A 23,544-nucleotide genomic window follows, 5' to 3' on the forward strand; every position below is an offset into this window, starting at 1 on the left:
ATACACATGAACCAAAGACCTGATGTAACATCAGTCTGGAACAAGTGCCTTGTTGTCTCAATTTCAAGGTCAAACAAAGAACAATAGCCAAAACAGTATAGCCTGAATTGGTGTACTTTTACCTTATATGTTTAAAGCAGTCTTTCTTAGACTAGCATCCTGATGCTCATTGGTTATACCCAACATTCCTGAGATGATGTTGGAAATTCAATCTTTGATAAGATATAGTATAAAAGGGATGCTATTTGACCACTTGTCAGGAGAGGTCCTTCGCCTCAGATTATAGCGAGCAAGAACCTGCCAGACCAGAAGACATTCCTGCTTGCCAGAGATACTGCCACCTTATCGCACTTTTGATTAAAAGCTAATACTGAGCCCGAGAGAAGTTGCTGTTGAACGTGTTTGCCTTTTGCAAGAAACACAGCTGCCTTGACTCCTGATAATTGCAGCATTTTGATGTAAATATGGTATGTAATTGGCTCATCCTCTCTAAAATAAAAATATAGATGCAAGTCATTCTGCTCTCCATTCTCTCCTAGCATAGCACATAGAAGTCGGTTTTAGGGTGTTAGGTTTTCAGATAATATTTTAACCATGGCAGAAATGTTCATTTTATTTTGCACTGTTTTAATCATATTCTGTGTGGTTATTTTAGATGTGTTATGTTATAGGGTGCACCTGTTGAAATAAACACACTTTTCAGTTAAGGTGTTTTTTTCTTAGCACATCTTATGTGTGTGTTATTGAGGAGAACGGAAAAGGTTTGTTTCTGATCATTACAATGATACTGGATCCCTGGTTAGGGACTTTTAGTAATCCAAAAGCGTTGACACAACTTCTACTATGTATTGGGTGAGGTTCTGTGGGGCTACAAAATCTGTCTTTTACATTTAAGCGTTGGTGTATTGAACTAAGTTCACTCGTGTCATCCGTGGGTGTGTGAAAGCAAACTTTGTAGAGCTGAGTGAAAGACTCAGTTTTTGCAATACTATACCTTACATTCCTCTCTACCATCTCTATCACTATCTCACTTTACTTTGCCTCTCTACTACACTGTTCTCTTTACCACTCTTTTCTTCTCCTATTCCTCTGATTTCTCTCACTCAACAGAGCTGAAAGTCACTGTCTAGCCAGAGAAGTGTACACATAGAAAGAGTTGAGGAGGCAAAAGAGGGGGAAGTGAAAGAAGGGAAAATGTACTACATTTCACCCAATGAAATGGTGAAAATGTTCAGAGTTGTGCTTTTATTTTCACAGTGGAAGCAAACACCTACCAAATCCCCACTATTTTTTGCAAAGGAAAATAAAATCTAGATCCAAACACAAAAGCAAGTGAGATATATAAGGATTTTGTTTGGTACTTACAGGATTGTGGAATGCCAGGCGGCCTGAGCTTCTTTTTGTTTTAACATGTCGCGATTTCTGAAAGTCCATCATGTTTCCCAATATTGTTTGGCATCACAAGGGCATGAATTAGCTGAAAATGTTTAATTAATTCAAAGTTCTTCCGAACAGGGGACACCAAAATATGTCTTGCCCAGTGATCCAAATGTAATTAAAATAGCACTTCTGGAAGCCGGCTGTGGTAATGCAGCGTTTTTCTCAACTAGCTTCTTGGATGTTCTGTGGCAGTGCAGAAGCACACCGTAGACGCAAATAGCATGGAAGAGTAGCATCAATATAAAGAGGTGCAAGGGCAGACAAAGTAAAAGTCTCAATCCTGCTCTGCTCTTATCTCTTTAGACTTATGGGGAGAAGAGCAGAGCTGTGAAAATAAGACCCAGCTTTAAGCTATTTCCAGAACGCTTCCTTGTCCAGTTTTCATTGAAAGAGGGCTGGGAACAGACCAACAGTGGTGATTGTGCGATGTTTAAGTGTTCTGTTCTGCGTTTGAAGCTATAGGTATAACAAAGTAGGAGGAGGGCATAGGCAGACTGAGTTACCGTTGTCTGAGCATCTGAGTTTGAAAAAGAAAAAAAGTAATGAGTGAAATGCTTTTTTTAAATCACTTTTTTCTTTTTCCAAGTAAGAAGTCTTAAACGCAGGGTTACCCAGACGTGGGTCCCGTTCTCACTGGGATGTTGGGTGTAAGCTGCATCTCCCTTGTGAGGTCCAAAAATGCTGAAACTAACCTGGAGCTATTTGTCTTCCCATCTGGGGGGACTTGGCCTGGCAAGACAAAGACTGCTTTACCTATGGATGTAGAAGCCATTTTCTGTTTGATACCAAATGCAGTAAGCTTCTAGGCCCTGACATAATAGACACTGCACGAGGTGCTTGCACTTTTCTTAGCTTCAGAGAGACAGCTTTAGTAACGCAAGGCTTGCTCGAAAACGAGATACGTGGCAAGGGAAGATGCTCGCTTAGGCACGTACATTTTTGCATATCCCATTTCTAAATATGTTTTTGGTCATTACTATTATGTTGCAATTATTAACTGGAAAAGCACCAGACTTATATCTTACATTACAGTGGAAAGTCCCAGAAGCTGCCCACTTGTGTCACTTGGTCGGCAACAGTATGTTTCGGACCTTAAACGGTATGTAACTATTTAGGCCCTTGCTAATTGGTCAAATGAACTATGCTTGATTTGTGCTACGTATGTTATGATGCTACGTCCTCTGCGGTTTGGGCCTATCAAAGCTGTCAGACATGTCACCTCTTCGGACATTCAGTGACTTTGCTGATGTCTCCATGCTGCACGTTAATCTACTGTTTGTCGGTCTCCAATAAACTTTGCTATCTTATGTGCTGACAGAGAGTCGTATGTGTGGAATCATTTCTTATTTCTTATTTCAACTTCTACATTTGGTGCAGAGTGCAGCTTCCAGACCACTGACAATTTCACAGACTGTCTGCTGGACTCCAGCTTCCACCAGGGTTCTGAGACCTGAGGTTCGATAACTTTGACATTTGTCTTTCTCTCTCCTCTGCCTCCCTTGGATGCTGGGGGACTGTCTGCCCGTAAGTTGACTTCATCTTGCCTCTGGTTCCTGCTTCCTTTCCTCCCTCTCTCTCAGCACATCTGTAGGGTCCCCTGTTAATGACCCTCCGTCGCTCTGCGCTCTCCCTCTCCATCTGCCTTTCCTTCTCTCATGGTTATGAAAGGAGAGCACTCCGGTAAATGTAGTACCAAAATTCTTTTACAAAGTTCTGAGAGGATTTAGAACAGCGGTGCTACAGTTATGTAGAAGTTTGTCCTCTCCTACTGCGCAAAAGTACAAATACTGACAGGGTGAGAGCCTGTATGTAACTGTGCACTGTTCACAAAGTGTCTAGTCTGACACTATATCATTTTTGAAATCATATTGTACTTTTAATTTGCAAAAAAACAACCATCACATTATCTGAAACATTTCGCGTTTAGATGCAAGACAACAAAAATGTGTATACGATTTGTTTCAAAAAACAATTCATTCAGTATTTACATGAAGAACGCAGTCTCATACAGAGATAATGTATAACATACTGACAATCACATGTTACAACACAGCGTTCTCTCTCTTTTATTTGCTCCACATTACGTTCATACCGTTTTTCTCCTCGATTGGTTGGCTTCCCATTATGTTTCTGACTTTATTCTTTGAACTTTACGTATTTACAGACCCAGCTGCACGTTTACGTGTCACCGTTCCAAGATGGCGCTTATTGTCAGTTCGCCTGTTGTATTCGGCTACCTTTGAGTCCCTTGTTTCTGTTTAGCACTGCCGGTTTTCTTCCGGTTTTCACACTAGAAATAGTCCCCACGGTTCGTTTTCTTTTACTTGCTTATCCTGTGTGGAGCTTGTCGGTTTCTCTCTCCCTCGGTCATTTTTCAGGTAAGGGTCCCTACACGTGTTTTCGTAGCAGGCATATTCTTATGTTCATTTCGGCCGTAACTTACTCTGACACCTCGTTCTGCTTACTTTTCTCCCCAGCATTTCACGTACCTCCTTTTTGAGGTAAGATTTCTATTCTGTTGAACCTTACTTCACATGAGTTCACGTAAGCCTCATATTTCTAAGTTTACGTTTTTACACTTGCTCAACACAGCCCGGTATTCTATCTTTTCAGAGACACGAGTTCCCATTATCTCAGGTAAGCGTGAGTCTCTCAGCCACTCACCGCCATTATTCACGTACATTCCTCTGTCTTAGCTGTTGCTTACATCAGCACATTGTTGTTTTTTTCAGAGCATATCAAACTGAACATACAAACAGGTAACTTACAGAGTGACGTTTGCACATCATTAGATCAGTAGAGATTGAGCCGAAATACATTTTACTCATTAGAAAATGGTTTATCTTATATTTTTCAGATTGTCCCCTGACGAAGGAACCGGCTGGTTCCGAAATGCATTGGGCATTAACACTTCTGTTGTTATGAATTTTTGATACATTATTATACGTTTGTAACATGTGATTGTCAGTATGTTATACATTATCTCTGTATGAGACTGCGTTCTTCATGTAAATACTGAATGAATTGTTTTTTGAAACAAATCGTATACACATTTTTGTTGTCTTGCATCTAAACGCGAAATGTTTCAGATAATGTGATGGTTGTTTTTTTGCAAATTAAAAGTACAATATGATTTCAAAAATGATATAGTGTCAGACTAGACACTTTGTGAACAGTGCACAGTTACATACAGGCTCTCACCCTGTCAGTATTTTTCCTTCTCTCATGCCAGGAGTATTTTTCTTGTGCCCTGGCGATGTATATATGGTATGTTTCCACGGCTTGTGGGACATACCAATGGCTATAATTGCAGCTGCACTTATCACTGTCTTCTGTGCCCTTTTCGTGGCTCTCATAATTTATTTCTCGGTCTGTCATCATTCGGATGAAGACTGTGCTCCTGCCTAACGTCTGCACTCGTTAACGGGTGCAAACAGGCTTTCTCCTCTGGTTCCGTGCGTGGCTCTTGACCTCTAACATTGCTGCTGATCTCTGCCAGAATTCTTTACATGTGCAATTTTGCTCTACCATTTAGTTCCTGGTCCGGATACCCTCAACACCACGGCGTCCTTCTGCGAGTTCCCTGCATGCAGTGACTCCCTGGTGCCAGGCAGCACCTAGCTGACGGCGTACCGAGGAGGGCGACCTACTGCACCCCTTGTCTTGCTAGCAGAGAGTCCCCGGCCGATGGGGGTGGAGGACCTTCGCTGCTACTCCCCATTGACTGGAGCAGAGATTGGTACGCTTTGCCAGACTCAACAGATGCCGGTAAGTCTTGTTTGGGGGTGTTGTATACTCCAGGTTGGGTTGCAGCAGGTAGCCCCTCGTTTTAGAGCTGTGGCAGTTTTGCTCCCCAGGTTCAGGTGGTGGCGGTGATTGCACCCCTGTCATTGCACATCCTACTTGTGCTGGAACGATGTCGTGGAGGCTGTGGCCAGTTGGGCCGCTCCTCTGTGGTTGCAACGGTTTCTCAGGGCGCCAGTTCTTAGGGTCCATGAGCTCAGGTCTGAGTCCAGCTGACTCACCTCAGCGCCGCTGGACCCGGGGACCCAGTGGGGTGCTGCTTCCTACTGGACGCCAGAGGTGGTCTCCAGCTGTGCCTAGGGAGTTTCCTAGGCACAGAGAGGAGGGAGTATCAGTTGTCCTGTTGTCTGTTATTGTTGGGTTCCTTGCATTTTTCTATTGTTGTATTGTTATATGCCTCTCATATATTGTGGCAAAGTATATTTAGGGTTGTAGAGTATTGTTAGTATCTGTAAGACATAATTTCTTCTTTGGGTATTGCAACGCTACATGACTGACATTTGACACTGCTAACTATCCGACAATATAATAAGCTCCCTTCCAATATTTACTGCCACCATATCAAATGTCCTTTCTATCATCGTCCATTTATTATGAACAGACTGGCTGACTTCTTAAGATTCGCCTAGTATTGCATAATCCCTCCCCTTTGCGTCCTGTTCCTGAGGTTCATTGACATAACAATAATATTGTCCCTATTTCCACTGTTACTCTTCTGGGATTAGTGTAATAACACTGCACATAGTTACAGTACACAGACCCTCTGACAGCGCTACACTGTCAGGATTCACGGGAGGGTTCCTCCTTTTAACGCAACGCTGGCTACCATCTCCCCCTTACTAAATTATCAAATGTCAGTTCATCCCTCAAGCTGGAGTGCTTGTTTGCACCGATGGAACTCCAAGATGACTGCCAACATGCACATACTGCAACAGCACACTGCTGTTAGCAGTCTAGTCTTTTAGGCTTCAGAACACCTGGTGAAGTGTGCTTCAACATTCCACTGTGTACTTCATTGAAGAAATAATTGGAAGAGCACCTGTTTTCCGCAGCGTCGTGGAAGTCAGTTAGGGTAGTTGCGATAAAATCGGGGTTAGCTTCGTCACACTACATTCCCTCACTAATCAGGTTAGTGTTAAACTATTTGGCTAAATTAAAACATTCTGTGAGAAAAGGTTATTGTGTCAGAGGTAAATTTCTATTTAAAAAGGAAATAAAGTCAGAATATATTTTCCTTTGTTGGAAAAACTGGAACTACCTTCCAGTAATTGCTTTCTATTCAGCTGTTCCAGAATCTGTCAGACCCAGACATGACCTTTCACACACTGTGTCTTCTTTGACTGAAACTTGCTCACTCTACAGAGAATTAATTAAAAGGTGAAAGTCAGGGTCAAAAGCAGGCTGTTCACTCTTAACAGAATTAATTAAAAGGTGAAAGTCAGGGTCAAAAGCCTGACATATTTCTCTCTCATGCCAGTGTTAGGTTTGAAGATAAATAAGTGAAGGCCCAGTTAAGAACTCCAGTAATGTTCTATGTCCAGAATAAATTAACTCTTCAGCAAACATTAAAACCCAGGGCAGAGTAAATTGTGCTTCCAGCAAACATTAAAACTGAAGGCCTGAATAAAAGGAAAGCTTCCTTTTAACATTTAACCTAAGTTCTGAAGCATTGTTTAAAAACTAATTAAAGACAGAAAACCAGTCATCCTACTTCAGAAACCCCACTTCAAGGCCCACTCCAGTCTCTTAACGGTGAATTAATAGAAAGAAAGAGAAACCCAAATAATACGTAAATTAGGAATACAGGAATAAATACTTACCTTATCTTTCTTACATTAAGGAATAGCAGGATCAAGTGCAGATTGTACCTGAGAACGAAAAGAAAAGAGATTTGAGTGAAGACTTCTCATATACCAAGCAAACAATACATGAGAAGCAGAAGAGAAGTAAGCTTCAGTAAACTTTCTGGTAAAATAAGTTGTATATACACCATAGAAAAATCAGTAAGTTAAAAGGCACACTAAATAAAGGTTTTTACATGTTAATGTTGCAGTCCGGTAAGAAGAAGACGTAGCTGAACAGGCAGAATATTGGAGCAGTCTCTTCTCTGTCCCAACCCCTTTTCCCCCCTTAGAACTTACCTGCAATGGAATACTAAAAGACCTAGCAGGGTTGGTTCTGAGAAGGGTATTGGGATCTAGCGTCATTCTGCTCCTGTGTGGTTCAGATAGCAATAAGTATTTAGATCCTGACAGAGTGAAGTGCCCACGTTGGTACAAGAACCCGAGCAGAATGGCAGAAGGACTTGATTTAAAAAATTTGGGCAAGATTTTGAGTAATACACAAAGGGACTTGGGGCAGTTAGAGAGGAAAATAAAATACTAAGACAGGAGATAATTACCTTTAAAACGGGAACACCAGTTTTGGGATCTAGGCCAAGCACCACATCCTTTGAAACCCAGAGTCCTATCATCAGCACTTTATCCTTTGCCCCCACACAAGTAATCCACTCATTCTCCCCAGTAATTCCTCTTGCCCCTCCAGAGCGATTTAATGGAGGCCCCCGGAAAGCGCAATTTTTTTTGACCCAATGCTCTCTGCATTTTATGTGCCGCCTAACGATCTTCCCCGATGCTCAATCCTGAGTGGCGTTTATCTTGTCCTACCTTAGTGGGGATGCCGCCTCATGGTCCACGCCATTAGTAACCAAGGATGACCCAATTTTGTACAGTTTAGATGACTTCAAGAAGGAATTTCTCTGAATTTTTGATAGGAGAACAGCATCTCAAGCTTCAGACAACGAACTGTTGGAGTTAAAGCAAGGAAACCTAGAACTCGTGTCTTACCTAGCCCAATTTCATAAACTAGCGGTCGAGACCAACTGGCCCGAGGATAAAAGAGCAGCAGTATTCTACAGAGGATTGCGAGAGGAACTGAAGGACGCTCTATCTTAAATTCCTAATCGCCCCACCGATATCTCTGCCTTAGTGGATTTAACCTTAGAGATTGATTATTGGCAAAGTGAGCGGAAAGGAGAACGGCGGAAGGAGTTTAGACCAAGTGTTCCTCGTGTTGAACGTGTCAAAACAGAATCCACATGGACAGTAGAGAGTTCTTCGGGAATTGAACCCATGCAAATTGGTGTAGTCAGAGGTCCACTCTCTAAAGAAGAAAAAGAAAAGAGAAGGCTGAACAAACTGTGCCTATATTGTGGAGGTAGTGAACATTTTGTCAAGAACTGTTTAAGGAGACCAAAGCTGCCCGCAAAGGAGAAGGAAAACTAGAGGCACCACAGGTAAGCGGAGTTGGACCTGTGGATGCAAATGGAAAAACGACTCCAACAAATCACCAATTGGCAAATACACTACAAGCCTCCTCTCCCCATTTGGTTATGACTGTGACATTAAGGTTTAGAGGTATGGTTATGACAGGAATAACCGTCATGGTGGATTCAGGGGCAACTGGTAATTCCTGCGACCACAAATTTGCTAACCTGATTGGTTTACAAGCTGTCAAGAAGGAGAAAAGTGAGAAGGTCAGAGCGGTGGATGGTACAGAATTAACTTCAGGGCCCATAACCAGCCATACAGAATTGGTACACATGACTACTGTCGAGGGACACCAAGAGAAATTGCAATTTAATTTAATAGACGCCCCCCAAATTCAAATGATTCTAGGTTTACCATGGCTAATTGAGCACAACCCGTTAATTGATTGGGGAGCCCGAATTATTCAATTAAATTCAAACTACTGCACCAAAAATTGTTTCAATGATCAAACACATTTTTTTGTGACCTGCGCAGCCACCCAGCTGTGTGAAGGTGGAAGTTCGGTATATGTGATCCAAACTACTACGATACCAGAAGAATACCAAGACCTTGCTGATGTCTTTGATGAGATTAAAGCCGAGACGTTACCCCCCCACAGGCCCTATGACTGCAAAATCGATTTAGAACCAGGGGCTAATCTACCATGCAGCAGGGTTTACGCCTTAACGGAGAAGGAAAACATTCATTTGAAGGAATACCTAACTAAGAATCTGGAGAACAGATTTATTCGACCGTCGCAGTCCCCTGTCTCTTCCCCACTTTTTTTCATGCCGAAAAAAGACGGAGATCTCAGAACTTGTATTGACTTTAGAGCAATTAACAGTACTAATTGATCAAGTGAAGGAAGCAAAGATATGCACACGTCTAGACCAACGAGGAGCGTACCACTTGATTAGACTTCGGGAAGGCGACGAGTGGAAGACTGCGTTCAGGACCAAATTTGGCCTTTATGAGTATCTTGTGATGCCATATGGTCTCTGTAACGCACCAGCGGCCTTCCAGTACTTTATCAATGATGTCTTAAGTGAATTCATTGACTGATGTGCTATAGTCTACATAGTTGACATCCTGATTTATTCCAACACGGTTGAAGAACACCACGACCAGGTTAGAGCTGTTTTGCAACGTCTATGAGAGAACTCTCTGTACGTTAAATTGGAAAAATGCCTTTTCAACACAGATACCGTAGAATTCTTAGGTTTTATGTTATCGCCTGCAGGAGTTCGAATGGAAGAACAAAAAGTGAAGGCGATAACAGATTGGAAATCTCCTACCTGTATCAAGGAGGTTCAAAGCTTTATCGGATTCTCTAATTTTTACAGACGATTCATTAATGGATTCTCCAATAAGATACTTCCGCTGACTCTTCTTCTGAAGAAGGGAGTTCCATTCCACTGGTCCAGAGAAGCAGAAGAGGCTTTCCAGTTGATGAAGGACAGTTTCACCACAGCACCAGAGTTGCTACATGCAGATCCCTCTGAGCCTTTTTATCTGGAGACAGACTAGCCATCGGAGGGATACTTTCTCAGAGGCACAAGGACACAGGACAGTTACACCCAGTGGCATATCGGTCCCGCAAACTTAATCCTGCGGAATGCAACTACACTATTACAGAAAAAGAACTCCTGGCAATCAAGGATGCCTTCAAAGATTGGAGACATTATTTAATGGAGGCAAAACACACGGTAACAGTGTTTACGGATCACCGCAACCTCAAATGTTTGCAATCTGCTCGAACTCTCACACCACGTCAGCTGCATTGGTCTCTTTACTTTGCAGACTTTGACTTTGTCATCACCTTTCGTCCTGGATCAAAAAACGGAAAGGCTGACGTCCTCTCAAGACTCGATGCAGAAAATCAAACTTCAGCTATTGAAAATCAGCAAATCATACCTGATGGAAAATTCATTGGAACTATTTCCTTAGAACCTTTTGAACATCACGTTCGGAATTTGATGTCCAACCTTGAAATGGAGATCTGGGCCACGAAAGATCCACAACATTTAATTCGCAATGGCCTCCCCTATTTCGGCACCACCTTATATTTACCCACCAAGGAGCTACAGCAGAAGGCGATGCAGGAATGTCACGACAACCCTCTGGCCGGGCACAAAGGTATTGTGAAAACTGAAGAATTACTCAAACGCTGTTTCTGGTGGCCATATAAGTGCAGAGACGTCCGTCAATATGTGTTAGGCTGTGAGATTTGTGCACGGGGAAAATCGAACAGGCAAGCTCCTAAAGGTCTCCTACAACCCATGCCTACTCCCCCTTGGCACACTGTCTCCTTAGATTTGATTGTTGATCTACCTTCTTCCCATGGGTATGATACCATGCTTGTGGTTGTCGACACCTTTAATAAGATGGAACATTATATACCCTTCAAAGGTACACCCACTGCTAAACAATTGTCGCAACTTTTCAATGAACATGTTATCCGCCTTCATGGAATCCCTAGGGTTCTCATTTCAGACAGGGGCTCCCAGTTTCTATCACGATTTTGGAAGGCTTACATCAAGGGCCTTAATATTGACCATCGGTATTCCACCAGTTTTTACCTGGAAACTGATGGTCAAACTGAACTCATTAACCAAGACTTAGAACAACACCTCAGATTTTATTTGTTAGACGAGGTGGGTGACTGGCCTGCCCATTTATGGACTGCGGAGTGTGCTCACAATAATGCTATAAATGTATCCACTGGCCACTCCCCTTTCTTTATAAACTCAGGCAGATATCCCAATTCTCATGCTAATTTTGATGAAGTTAATGTCCCTGCTGTTCAAGATATCGCCCGACAGTTAACTAAGATCCATCACTCAGTAACCCAGAATCTGTTGATTGCGAAGGATCGTTACAAACACTTCGCGGACCGAAAACGTAAAAAAGAACCTGAGCTTCATGTAGGAGACTTAGTCTGGTTGAGTACAGAAAATCTCAGACTTAAAGGTCCCCATAAATTTCAGCCTTGTTTTATGGGTCCTTATCCAATTGAGAAAGTCATAAATCTAGTCACTTATCAACTATCTCTTCCTAACACTACCAAAATTCATCCAGTCTTTCATGTTTTCAAATCAAAGAAATAAATTGAACGCTTGGTTAAGGGTATGCCAACACCTAAATAGGCCACATTTACGACAAATGCCAGATCTGGAAGGCTTAGGTCTATACAAGTGAGAGTAGAAGAGTCACAACTAATAATTCATTTAAGGCTGTTGTGTCCTGGAATAGACTATATAGTGTGCTGGAACTGACTGTGCCAAATCCTCCGCTATTGAGTGGGTTGAGGGACCTGATCTTGCAAGACATTTCCTTCCCCACTTTTGGACTGCAAACAACGGCACAAGATATTGCAGACATACGCCTTGACATTGTGTGATTTATGCAATAGAAGACATAGGATCTGGTCTTATCAGAGACAGTAACTGAACAAGTGAAAAGTAAGGAACAATGCCAGGAACGAAAAGACCGGACAGAAAATGGCCATCAGTGATAGGAGCGATATTGACACCAGTCCTAGGGATAATAGTGACTGCACTGTTAATAATATTAGCAAAAGACTTTGAAATACCGTTCCTCAATGGTCGGCAGGGGGATGAGGTAGACCAAAATGTAACTAATGATGAAAGACAAATAAAGTTTGAAAATGAAGACACTTTGGGGAGGGTTGACATCAAAGAAGGAGGGGAAAGGAAACTGTGGGACGAATATAATTGAAACCAATATGTTGGAATGCTAAAAATATATGTGCGCATAATGAACATATCTGGATGTTATGTTTGCACACACTTTCCAACAGGCACAGAGAACAGCATGAGCTACAATGTGCTGGCGGTTTCCAAATATGTGGGATGCATATTAATGTGAGAATTGCTCCTCAACCAACATAACATGTCGGTGTCAGTTGCACAACCAGCGAGTAGCAGAAATGCAACCAACCAGGGTGGGGAAGCACCTGAGAGAAAGAGAACGCCATGCATGAATATGCAACAAGCAAGAAGGGATAAGGAAATGTTAGACACATTTGATAAGACTTCTAGAAATGAAGGATGGAAAGGAAGGGCAGAGTGGAACAACTTGGGGATGAAGAAAGAAGGAGAGTTGAAGATACCCAGATTTAAAGTAGAACAACATCCTTCTGCACCTTCCTGTATTCAGAATAACAAGGTGGTACTGCCCAAAAGAATACCTAAATTGCAGCAGGAGGGAAAAAGCTTCTCAATACAACAGTTACTGCAGAAAGATGCATGGAAAGATTGCATTTCATTTGGGTGCACTATAGAAAAATTGGTGCAAGGGAACAAGGGACTATTAGATTGTGAAGACAGGATAAACAAAATAAAGGAAATTAAGGAGGAAACGAATGTGGAACAAATTTTCATTGGTAACTGCACACACATAACAAGGCTATCCCGGTTCAGGAACAATAATCAAAGATCCTCACCTGGACTAGTAGGATACAAGGGACTATTCTTTGTATGCGGCCAGTGGGCATACTTCTACCTGCCACCAGGATGGTGCGGCAGCTGTTATCTTGCCTGCATCATACCACAAATGACACATTTTTCCGACATAGTACAGATTACGCACCAAGGCCAACAGCCAAGGAGAGTTAGGAGGACGCCAGGATGGGCAGACAACGTGATGACAGGTCTTGGGATGATGGTCCCTGGTGCAGGAGTTACCTACACCACACAGAGAATACATCAGTTAGCAAGGATGATTGAGGACTTAGCTGACTCAACAGCAGCAGGGATGGAAAATGTTACGGAAGAACTCGAAGCCATGTGGGCCGTAGTGATGCAAAACAGAGTTGCGTCAGACATCATTCTGGCCAAAGAGGGAGGAGTTTGCCACGTTATCAAGCAGGTATGCTGTTCGTATATACCTGAAAACAGCCGCAATAAAGATGATGCAACACACAAGATTACAGATATTAGGGACGAAGCACACGGCATACATACAGGGAGCATGTGGGAAGACTTAATGGTATGGTTAGCAAGCTGGGGATCATGGATATTGGAAGTGATTTTTGTAATAATCACGGTATTAATTACACTCTGCGTGATGATCCAGGTTTGCCCAGCATGCTGCACAGCCTTTGTGTCCTGCTGTGCACGTTGTATGCCCCATAACAAATGGCATGGACCTCATGGACACCATACCAATGATGATGATTAAGGAGAGGAGATGGAGGTGAGGGGTTAGGAGATAGTGATTTGGTATCAGATGGGGCAATGTAGAAGCCATTTTCTGTATGATACCAAATGCAGTAAGCTTCTAGGCCCTGACATAATAAACAGTGCACGAGGTGCTTGCACTTTTCTTAGCTTCAGAGAGACAGCTTTAGTAATGCAAGGCTTGCTCGAAAACGAGATACATGGCAAGGGAAGATGCTCGCTTAGGCACGTACATTTCAGCATATCCCATTTCTCAATATGTTTTTGGTTGTTACTATTATGTTGCAATTATTAACTGGAAAAGCACCACACTTATATCTTACATTACAGTGGAAAATCCCAGAAGCTGCCCACTTGGGTCACGTGGTCGGCAACCGTATGTTTCGGACCTTAAATGGTATATAACTATTTAGGCCCTTACTAATTGGTCAAATGAACTATGCTTGATTTGTGCTACATATGTTATGATGCTACATCCTCTGCGGTTTGGGCCTATAAAAGCTGTCAGACACATCACCTCTTCGGACATTCAGTGACTTTGCTGATGTCTCCGTGCTGCACGTTAATCTACTGTTTGTCGGTCTCCAATAAACTTTGCTATCTCATGTGCTGATAGAGAGTCGTATGTGTGGAATCATTTATTATTTCTTATTTCAGCTTCTACAAGTGAAATGCTTTTTTTAAATCACTTTTTTTTTCCAAGTAAGAAGTCTTAAATGCAGGGTTACCCAGACATGGGTCCCGTTCTCACTGGGATATTGGGCGTAAGCTGCATCTCCCTTGTGAGGTCCAAAAGGCTGAAACTAACCTGGAGCTATTTGTGTTCCCATCTGGGGGGACTTGCCCTGGCAAGACAAAGACTGCTTTACCTATGGATGGTCTTGTCTAGAGTACGTAACTGGCAGGGCAATGCACAGCACACACACTAACCTGGTGGCGTGTCCTGAGCTGTAGTTCTGGAGAGGCAACTTGGTATACAATGACACATTCCAACTCAGATCAGCTGCTGTTGAAATAACAGCAAAGAGCCTAGCAGGCTTGGATGAAATATGAATAAAGAGAGAGAAATCCTCTTTCAGCCATGGGAGTCTCTGGAGTGCTCCGTGGTGGTAATCAGTTCTTTCCATGGCATGCTGTGGTAGCAAATTTAGCACTGAATCGCTGATGGGCAAGATGTTCGTGGAAGATCAAACCCTAAATCTTGGATCAACACACACTCAAAGTTTTCAATATCTCTAGTTGCTTTAGTTTCTAAACTTGTAATATCTACCTGCCCTAAGAGGAAGGCAAAAAACCTTCTTAAGTGGTTGTGGAGAGAAGTCTCTCAAGGAGCTGTTCAAAATGTCTCTCTGTTAGATGGAAAGTAATAAAAACATACATAATAACAACACAAGAGGTCATTGTTTGCTTATTCAAACATACTTATCATCACTGTTTTGTTGAGTAGGTTTGCTTTTTACCACCTGAAAACATAAAAGGTCTTATGAAGGATTTTGGAATATTTTCCAATAATTCAAAACAACATATTGGTCTTGTATACTAGGCAAGGACGATAACTACAACTAAACTAAATGAATCTTAGAAATTGAGATTTGACTTTGGAGTTTTTAGCTAGTATGATCATCTACAGCATATTCTTGAAGCAGTCCTTGAAAGTCTAATGCATCCATTTCTCTGAAATGTCAAATGCTGATGTCCAGAAACATGCCTGTTCAAATGTACCTCAGCATGTGTGGGTGTACTATATTGTGTCTCCTACTTAGATGAGTGAAATAAACTTCTTCCTTGGAAGTCAAAGTGAGATGTTCTATAGTAAATCAGATTAAGATGTCTGATTAGCAAGATGAGAAAGTTAGTCTCTGATGCAGCACAGTGGTATCTGCTGGAGTCTCATTTGCAGGGCTGTACTAACCTGGTAATGCCGATCAAAGTAACAATGCCAATATCCGCTTCTCCATGAACCCACTGACAACCATGTAGACGATATTTATGCTTGCCAGTAGTAAACCTAGGAAAAGGGGAATGGGAAAAGAGAAAGACAGAGAGAGAAACAAAGACATTGGATATTGGACATGTTCACTCTGCCAGTTTCTACAACTGGAATCAACCTGTTGCCTTCCAGTTCACCATTCCTAATATAACATGTAATATATCTTGTGGCAATCAGTCAATATGCAACTCTCTATAGTTGATTGTTTGCAACTCTGTTCCATCATATACCAGCTCTCCTCCATTGAACAGCACACCGGTGGTTTAATATGTTCTTCACTTTTGTATGTGGATTCTCAAATTGCCTCCAGGCACGCATTCCTGGTCCTGAAGATGCATGTATACCTTCCACTTGTAATCCACCCCACACTAGGGTATTGTAAAGTTCGGTACAGCACTTAGGGTTACTTAGGGCTTGAGAATTATTTGTAAAACAAAGCTTGTGTGATCTGGACAGTGTATAATCAATTCTAATTTGATAGTCTTTATTCCGTCATAACAATGACCATAATTGTTTTTTACATCACATAGTTTTTCAGGTTCAAAATTAGAAACAAAATCACACATCAATTCGCACAAGTTTAAATTTAAAGTGCAAATATAAATTATAACAGTAAGGCTTTATGGCATAACACTGAGACTATGCAGGCACAAATAGCAAATGTTGTAATTGATTAGTTTTGATTTTGAGAGTTAGAATTTAGTAACCAGATCAAAGTTAAAGTAAAAAAGAAACATTTATCCATTTAGCAAATGACATAAACATTGCTTTATAGGCGCCCAAAAGGGCTAACATTTGTTTAAATTCAGTTAACAATCTCATCAGAAGCTAAAAAAAATATTCTTATAAAGCGTACCTCCTTCTCAATTTTATTGCAGACAAAATATATTTAAGAACAGAGATACAAAGTGTAGGTGGATTTAAACATTTTAAACAGATCAGCCCTTGTTGGTGAGATGTAAAGTGCTTGTGCTTCGAAATTAGTCATAAGAAGCATGCTCTCAAGTTGCTCTATAAAGTGCAAGAATCATAAAGTACACTGTTGTTTGAGGTAAGGTATCATTACATGGGCAGTCTTGAAAAGATTCAAACCAAAAGCCAGAACTGGGGAAAGCAACCAAATAGTGAACTGAATGTAACCTGAGTCTTGTGAGGTAAAACCTACGTTCTGGTTTTTCCACCTGGTTGCATGATGGAACAACCCATGCAATAACTGTGCATGCCTTAACAATGTGGTCTTTACTACAACTGCATCTTTACAACATATGCTTTTACCACGCATGCCTTTACCCGAACTTCATTGTAAAGGCATGATTGGTAGAAACATATACGTGGTAAAGGTTACACCCCAGCTCCCCTCCCTGAGCCCTAAAACTCAGCCCTGAAAATGACCCCAACCCCAACCACTAAAACACCCCAACCCCCCACCCTGAGACCTAAAACTGGTCCCCAGCTGTAAAAAATTACCCCAATCCCTGTCCTAAAAGCATCACAGCCCACGCCCTGAGCTCTAAAACCAGCCCCCAGCCCTAAAAACTACCCAGCCCCCCATGCTGAGCCCTAAAACCCCAAAACAGAAAACTACTCACCAAGACACAACTCAATTCTTCCCATTCCTCCCAAACTCATCCGGGCAAGAAGTCCCTTTCCAACACCTCCCCCCGCCCATTCCTCCGAGCCTGGAGCACTGACAGCCTTTACCATGCATATCCCTTTATTGCCTTTACAACAGAAATCGATGTAAAGGCATACATGATAAAGGAATATGTGTGGTAAAGGCATATGAATGGTAAAGGTGAGCTTTGTAACACTTGCATTGTTACGACATGCTTGGTTCAGTCTGTGTGGTTATGGCCATTTCCCTTTCCAACCACATTAGATACTTCTCCATCCCAGGCATTGTGAAAATTGACAATTAGTTAAGAACTGAGGTTAAATGACTTGATCATGCTATTCTAACCTCCTCGTTCAGCATTAGGAATTTTTCCTTAACTATAGCCTCAGTTTGGGGTCCAAAACGATCTGGAAATTCAAAAAAGTTAACCACGCCCATGCCATGAAAGGTTTCCCTGACATAGGCCAGGCAATGGGTAGAGTATCTGTTGTCCAAATTCAAGCAATCACTCAGAATGTTTCTCGAAAAACCTGCTTCTGGGGTACACACATTTTTAACCCAGATTTAAAGGGGGGCATTTAAACTTGATCTGCCGAATAGCCAATGCCCAATTCGCTGTGGGAAATAAAACTTTGTGTCGATTTAGGAGTGGCCAATATCCAGCAGAGGAACTTGTTTTTAAAGACCTGCATTATAGTTGGTGCTTCATGTTGAAGAACCAGGGCCTTATGGGCCTGGCGGCGCAGGGCACGCCTTAATCTCCGAGTTCACCTGCTTTGTGGAACAGAGACATGGGACACTCCGTTAGGCGTAGAAGATCAAGTTTATTAGCTGCAGCTAAGCACAGTTGTCCCAGAAGTACGCTCAGTATGTTCTTAGGAGACTGCCACTTTACTTTGTGGCGCACAATCTTTTATAGCACACAGACTCACAAATAACGCTCCCAATGTATACATGCTTAACCAATGAGAAAAGTTTGAAAAAAAGATATTAAGTAACCCAAATAAGCCTCTCTTTCAACTCTGTTTGTCACCCTTCCCCACAAGTTAATTAGTGGTAGTGTCTACAATTCGACTTGCAGGTGGCAGGACACATTTGTATGCCTCAAAGGACAGTTGTGCAATGAGAGAATACCAGTAGAGAATAGCGAAGGCCCGAAGATAAGATAAAGTCAGGAAAGAATGGTGCGAACCAACAGATAGTCGAAACAGGGATCAGTCAACCAGACGAGGATTAGTGGACTCGGCCAGACCCTGACACCAGTTACATAAACAGAGGCAGGAGGTTATTTGACACGTCGCAGTGGGAAAGGCAAAAACACTTCGTTCGCCGTGCTGCCTGAGTGAGGGCAACAAAAAAAATGCCGACGGGGCACAAAATGGCGGCTGAATACGTATGAAATCGGAAACTGAATTACCTCAATGGCCCAACACACCTGCTCCATATGTCCCTACAGCCAGACATTTGGGGGCATAGTCTCAAAGAGCTATCGCCAAGTTAACGGCACTTCATCGCAGCCAAACTCACGATAAATACATCGCCCCAATCGCAAGCTGGTGCAAACAGCCCATAGCACCAGTTTGCCTGCGATAGCATCCGCAAAAAACATCACCACAGATGACCCTGGCAAATGTCGCTAATAAAATGCCGAGTAGGCATTCCCGAGCAAAATGCCGCGACAACACTACTCCACAACATTCTCAACGACCAGTCACATTGGCGGTACGAACACAAAACCTGCGATAAGGCGCGTTAGCAGCAGGAAATTAACATCTGCTCTGACCTGATACAAAGTCGGACAGCATCCGTCACCACAAAAGGGAGCCCAGCCCACACCCACACCTGAAGAACAACAGATGCCATGGAGCTACTCATCATGCAGCTCGGAGCCCCAACAGGGCCACAACACCCACCGCCACCACCCCCAGGTCCGCCACCACCCCCAGGCCCACCACTACTCCCCGGACCCCCCGCACCACTCCCCCGGATCCCCACAGAGGCAGGGCAGACACAAACCGCGGATCTTCAGAAAACACACCAGCCTCACAGACATGACACCAGAATATGTCATTGCCCACTACAGGGTCAAAAGGGCAACCATCCTCCGAATCCTGAACATCATTGCCCACCTGCACCTGTTGACCTCTGGGACATTCCAACCAACAATTGCCAGAGTCAGAGGGGTCTCACAGCCAGTCCTATCAAAGTTCCTCAAACCTGTCCTGGATGCCATCATCAGCTTGGTACCCCAGTACCTATACTTCCCCCACACTGCGCAGGGGCAGCTGGAGACCAAGCAAGGCTTCTACACCAATTGCTGCATTCCCGCATGTCTTGGGGGCAATTGACTGCACACATGTCCTACTTGTGCTCCCTGCCGAAACCGCACACAATTACCGCAACAGAAAGCACATGCATTACATCAATGTGCAGGCAATAGTGGACCACTGGGGATTCTTCACCAATATTGTCGCCAACTACCCAGGCAGTGTGCACGACTCATAAATCTTCCGACAGTCCATCATCAACCGGCCCTTCCAGGACAGCACCTACGGGAATGCTCAGCTCGTTGGTAAGTACCAACTGAACACAAGACACACCTCAACTTCACATTCATGCAACTCACAACTCTGGCAATGCACAAGTCACAAAATCACATACAACATGCCAAACTCCATGCCCACCTACCAGACACAACAGCACAACTTACTGTGGTAACCTGGGCTAGCCATGTACACAAGCCTTTAACGGCATGGCACCTCTGACACACAATAGAAGATTGTGGGGAGAGGTGGTAATCAGGCATGTGCGAAGGAGGCAAGTGACCCATCAATGAGCATGTACACAATGACAATTGTGGCATGGATGTGCTGGACAGACTGCAGTATACAGACCACAGACATGTCCATGTCAACATACACTGCAGGTATCGGTAGTGTAGTGGACAGTGGACGCAACCATGTCACCCCAGCCAGTGGGGAAGATCGTGGAAATGTAGCTAGTTATGTCCCCCCTGTAGGCATGAGGGGAGTGGACAGGCGTATGACAGTACTGCGTAGGGGCTTGGCTTCTCCACACGTGGCTCTGGGTGTGGTTCAGTGAGCCTTGCCAAGGATGTGGCTGATGCGTGTGTCTCTGTTGTAGTGTCTGCGCCACACATCACGCAATCAACCAAGTTGCTCTGTGGCATGTCACCAGTGTGCGTGGTTGGCTGAAGGGGCACATGGGGGTCGGCATGGCCGCTCGGGGGCAGGCATCACACATGCCAACTGTTGTGTGTGTCGCCATTAGCGCAGCATGAGCCAAATATGTACCCTCAACTGCATGTCGATTTCAGCCAGGCAGATGCTCCACATCTGTGTCAGCACTGTCCCTGCAATGGGCCTACATACACGTGGCCGGCCACATTCAGTGCATCTTCATCACTGTGTCGTACTCAGGCTTGTAGACATGTGCAGATAGGCATGTCAATGGTGCGCCGTAGAGGTGCATGTGATGTAATCTGGCTGAGCACACTAGTGAATGTGCTTGGGGGAGGTGCTGCAGTAAGGCAACATAGTACACTGTGATGCAGCTCAGTTGCAACATGCAGTACGTCACACAGGAATCACTAAGTCACACATATCACACACCAATGAACCAGTGTGCCTGCCAACACATCATGCAGTACGTAGTCTTGACTCATGTCTCTCTGCACTGTCACAGGTGATCAAGGATATGCACTCTGCGCTGACACCCCTCCGAGCCCCGAACACACAGGCCCAGAGGCAGTACAATTTGGCCCACAAATGCACCAGCGTCATCGTGGAGCACACGTTTGGCATGTTGAAGTCACGTTTCAAGTGCCTGGACATCACAGGTGGTAAGCTCATGTACAGCCCAGACCTCGTGTGCAAGATGATCGTTGCATGTTGTGTGTTGCAAAACATATGTGTACACAGCAAAGCTCCATGAATACCAGTGCCAGATGCACCAGATGATAATGATGAAGGCAGGTGGACCACACCCCACTGCAGCCGCAGCAGGAATAGCCCTTGGGACTACATCATTGGCAATTTCTTTTCTGAATGATGTCACATTGTGCGTGTCCTTCGCAGTAATGGCACAGTACGCTGACTACCACAGGCACTGCATGTGCTGATAAAAGCATTGCGATACACATTCTCTGCGTGCATGTCACCCATCTGTACAGGCACTTCACTCAGACAAGTGTGGTTGCAACATGTTGTGCTGTCAATTGTGGGAATTGGTGATGGTTCGTGGGTGTGTCACTTCTGTGCATTGAGGCTGTTTATGGTGTCACCTATTCGATGTGCCCGTTCTGTGTGTCACAGTTAAGGTGTCCCACTCTTCGGCGTTTCACATGTGTCCATGGTCATTCCATTTTGGCTGTCATTTGTGACCTACAGGTGGCAACAGGGATTCTTTTGTGCTCTGATGTGTACCGCAATGATGCAGGGATGCACCCTGTGACTCAGGTCCCATGACATGAACGACATGCACGTAAGGGGGAGTCACTGCCTATACATTAGTCCGTGCTCTCATTCTTGTTTGTTCATGGATATGGCACTTCGGTGTGCAGGGGGTGTTGTTTGTCCCTCTGCAATGTGAAGAGGAGATGAGGTTTCACAGTGTGTGCCATGTATGTTTCCACATTGGTGCAGGTTACATACTGGATGCATGTCAATGTGCATTGAGGCTGTATGTGGGGAAATGCGTATCAGATTTGGACAGAGGTCATTTGTTCTGTGTCACACCTGTGAGGTTGTGCTCGCACGTTGTCATCTCACCATTTGTTTACTCTGCTTTGATGTTGCATTATCCCTCCAGACGCGTGGGATTTGCAGGCTGGTCGCGGTTTTAGGTGCTTTTTGTACTGCGATTGGTCTTATCGCAGCTTTTTTTGCATTTGTGTTTCGCATTTTTTGGGCGTGGCGTTGATTTTTATGGGGTCAGTTGATGCGTTATCTGGGGAATTTCGCATGGTGCCACCATTTTGAGAATGCTCCGTTAACACGGTGTAATTTTCCCGCAATAGACTCCGATGTTGGAGGTTGCGTAAGTAACTTTTGCGATGGTTATCACACATTCTTGAGAATATACCCCTCGGATTTATATAACTGGACCATCTCTTTAATTGGCTTGTGCCTTAATTTGTTTGTGAACCTAAAAACAGATCCACACACTACTCCCATTTTCTGTATTCTCTGATTAGTCATGCCACTCCATGACAAAATAGCTTCCAACAGGATGCCTAAATGAATAAAATGTGAACCCTTAGTCATTGGGGTTTCAACAATTAAAAATAATTTTGATCTGGTGTTTTTTGGACCACAGGTTAAAATAAATGATTTCTGGTGGTCTACTTTTAGACTTAGGTTGATCATAAAATTGGTCAAACAATGTAAAAGTGTCTGGAGGCAGATTGCTGTTTGTGAAATTAGAACCACGTTGTCTGCATATAAGAGAACTGAGAATGGACGGGAGGCAATTCTGGGGGTATCGTGGCTACATAATCCCAGGGCTTGATCTAAGGACCTAATATGGAATAAAAACAGAAGAGGGGCCATTATACAGCCCTGCAAAACTGTGGAAATGTGCCTAAAAGTGAGCACACTGGTGCAGGGTCACCCTCTCGCCCACGGTCCGAAGACCAACAAAATAGAGATCGGCACTGGAGTCGGAATAAATAACAAGTTTATTAATCACTCATGAGCGGGACCACGTCTATACAACACTCTTGAGTGTTGCAGGAGGAGGCACACTGAATTCACAAACCACCAACATTTTATACAGTTTTGTTGCAATGTAAGCATGTGAACAGAAATGGAAACAAAGAGTTTAAACACAGAAATAGCTATTGGCAAACAAGGACAGAAGGATGACCGCTCGGTCAGCAAGTTGGGCGGGGGAGCAGAAACTTTTACGACAGCAATAAATGGTCAGCAGTTAACATCTAAGACCAGGTGCACTGGCAGCTACAAACCGCTCCACAGCTCGTACATTGCTTTATCCATGTCAGGAGAGGTCAACTAGAGTTGATGACACAAGCAGAGTGAAAAGGCCACACAGCAGAGGATGAAAGAATTACGAAGCTAACAAAATGGACGCCACAGCCAAAATGGCTGTTGCTTATGCTAACGTAAAATATTACACATTTCCACAGACGGCCCTTTTAGCATAAGC

At 43.5% G+C, this 23,544-nt stretch overlaps 1 protein-coding gene across 1 annotated transcript in view; it reads right to left on the minus strand.

Annotated features, from left to right (window-relative positions):
- Positions 1 to 23,544, minus strand: part of LOC146813402 (olfactory receptor 10J4-like) — a 108,945-nt gene that overhangs the window by 41,645 nt on the left and 43,756 nt on the right. Inside the window, exons 2-3 of the mRNA XM_085614757.1 lie at positions 15,666 to 15,761; positions 7,065 to 7,112 (exon numbers count right to left, since the gene is read on the minus strand). The gene's annotated coding sequence lies outside the window, so the exon portion shown is untranslated. The remainder of the gene's footprint in view (positions 1 to 7,064; positions 7,113 to 15,665; positions 15,762 to 23,544) is intronic.

This window comes from Triturus cristatus, chromosome 7 (genome assembly GCF_964204655.1).
Source record: "Triturus cristatus chromosome 7, aTriCri1.1, whole genome shotgun sequence".
In the NCBI taxonomy this organism is placed as follows: Eukaryota; Metazoa; Chordata; class Amphibia; order Caudata; family Salamandridae; genus Triturus; species Triturus cristatus.